A 2,821-nucleotide genomic window follows, 5' to 3' on the forward strand; every position below is an offset into this window, starting at 1 on the left:
GGTTTGATTAGTTAATCACTCCACCATGATTAAGAATGTTCAAGCATGAGCAAGTATGATTTACCGCTAATCGGATCGATCAAGGTTCCGAGCTAAACATGTAAGCATGAATAGGTTAATCCTACATGAACGACTAGACTATGATTAGTGTAATGTAGGTGGCATGTCTCTTGCTATCCACATCAAGGGGATACAAGGGGTTCTCATTATGAGAACGATTCAAGCCGTAAGGGACCCGCATGTCACCGAATACGCAAGACTAAGATTATAACCGCATGTCGGTGCTCGTGTCTCTTGTTATCCACGTCAGGGGGATACGGGAGGTTCTCAACTCAAGGGGAACGGTTCAAGCCGCAAGGGACTCGCACGACACCGAGGGAGTCTGATGTACGTACATCGGTCATGATGGGATTGTTCTCGGGGTTACTCCATCTGAGGCTCTCCGTAAAATGAATCAAGATAATGATTGTTTGTTCAACGCTAACATAATAATGAATGAACTTACGTACGACCATGTTTCTTATGACTATGATTATGTTATGATATGCAAGAATGATTTCAAGTATGTCTAAGTTATGAACAAGAGCATGAGATGCTTCAAGAAAGTACAAGTCATGTATAGAACAAGTAAAGAACATGATACCGATGACGATCTTAGGTTTCCCTTAATCGACTGGTTTAGAATCGTGCCATGATCATGATATGTTTAGGCCTCGATACGTAGAGCGTATTCTTGGCAATGCGGTTTTAGTTTCCCCCTCGACCGCCATGACACGTATAGGAAGTGAAGCCTATAACAAGTGAGATAAGCCTATGACGGGTCTAGCATGCACTACCGTCTAGGAAAGCATGACCACACACGTATAATCAACCGTCAGGTTGTATTGTAGACACGTGGTGACCGTAGGTTTCCCCTGAGGTTACCTATAGCCTAGGATTTAAGGGAACTCACTGAGACATTATGTCTCATCCCAATCCTTATTTGTTTCAGATATCAGGTTGGACGTCAAGGTAGTAGCCGGATGGATTTTTCAGCAAGAGCTCGTTCGTACCCGAAGCATGAAGAATATGGATCTCAAGGATGTATTTATTTTAAATTAGACAAGATATGATGTAGTGATATTGTACGAACGCGTTTTGTTGTATATATATTCATTCGAAGATTTTTATGTTGTAAATTTTTGGCTTAATTGCACTTTTGGCCCCCTAACTTTCCAAAAGTTTCGGTTACAGCCCCCTAACTAATTTAAATACAAAACGGCCCCTTAAGTATTGAATTTTTGTCAGTTTTGGCCCCCTGGTCCATTTTTGACTTGGTCGTTGATGACGTGGCACCCAAACCCCTTATGTTTGTTGCCACGTGGATATATATATATATATATATATTGAAGGTGAGAAAAACACAAGAAGGGGGGTTGAATTGTGTTTTTAAAAATTCTTCGTTTCTCTTAAAAACTGAACACACTGATCAGAAGCTAGGTGAGACAGCTTCTGAAGTGATAATCAGAATCTAAATGCAGCGGAATAAAACAGAGAGAGAGAAGAAGAACGACACAAAGCAATTATACTGGTTCCTTCCACAATCCGGAAGTAGTCCAGTCCCCCTTGCACTTCCAAGGAGATTTCACTATGAGTAATATCTGATTACAAATGCTCAAGCACACAAGCAAGAGACTTCCAATGCTCAAGCACACAAGCAAGAGACTTCCTTTGCTCAAGAACACAATCAAGAGACTTCCTGCTCAAGCACAACTGCAAGAGACTTCCTAACTAAACAAAATTACACAGAAAATTGTTTAAGGTTGAACACTTGATATACAATCAGAGGTGCTCACAATACAAATCAGATACAGACTCAATGGACTTAAGAATTTCTAAGATATGACTTTGAGACACAGAAATTCTAAGTGAATGCAGAACAATTTCAGCAGAGGTTTGGTACTTGTGAAAATCTTGTGAGTCTTTCGTTCAGCGTTCTTGCATTACCAAAGCTCTAGGTCTTCACTCCTTTATATAGAGGTGTGAAAGAGACGTTGTGAAATTGCCAGCACACCAAAGAGTCGTTGTTGAAGCTTGATCTTTCACCAATGATCTTTTGCCTGATTTGGTTGTTGTCCTATGAAGAACAAATTTGAAATCCATTCCTTATCCAAAGGAACATCTATGCAGGCGAGACCGTATTCTGGAGCTGTTTTCTTGTCCTGTAGCGTGGACACAAAACAGAGTAGTGGAGAACGTGGTTGTACAATTCGTACAAAGTACAATGTCAACGCTTTCGTCCAAATTGCAAGCACAAGCCTTCAAACACCTTTGAAATGACCGTTGCAAAATTCCACTAATCCTTTGTTTGTGTTTTCGAATCCAATGGACAGCTTTTGCATTGATAATTCTTCAATTCTTGAATCTTTTGCAAATCCAGTTGAGATTCAGCTTCTGGTGAAATAGCTTCTGATGAGGCAGCTTCTGATGATGCAGCTTCTGATGATATGACTTCTGCAGCTTCTGATGACGCAGCTTCTGACGATGTGGCTTCTGGACCTCTTGACTTCAGAAGCACTATTCTTCAGGAGCAGCTTTACTTCAGGAGCGGTATTTCTTCAGGAGCAGCTTGACTTCAGGAGCGCTTTGCCTTCAGAATCATCTAAGCTTCATTTTCTTTTGCTCTTTATTTGCTCATTCAGAACCAACCAATGATGTAACTTTTTAATTATGGTCCTGTACACTTGAACAAATATTAGCTAGTCCAATTTACAATTTTTAATACCTTGTTATCATCAAAACTCTTTAAGGTTCATTGTTAAACACATTTTGTTCCAACATA

The sequence above is a fragment of the Medicago sativa genome, chromosome 2 (assembly GCF_051527215.1).
Source record: "Medicago sativa cultivar Bolivia chromosome 2, Bolivia_mono, whole genome shotgun sequence".
Taxonomy (NCBI): Eukaryota; Viridiplantae; Streptophyta; class Magnoliopsida; order Fabales; family Fabaceae; genus Medicago; species Medicago sativa.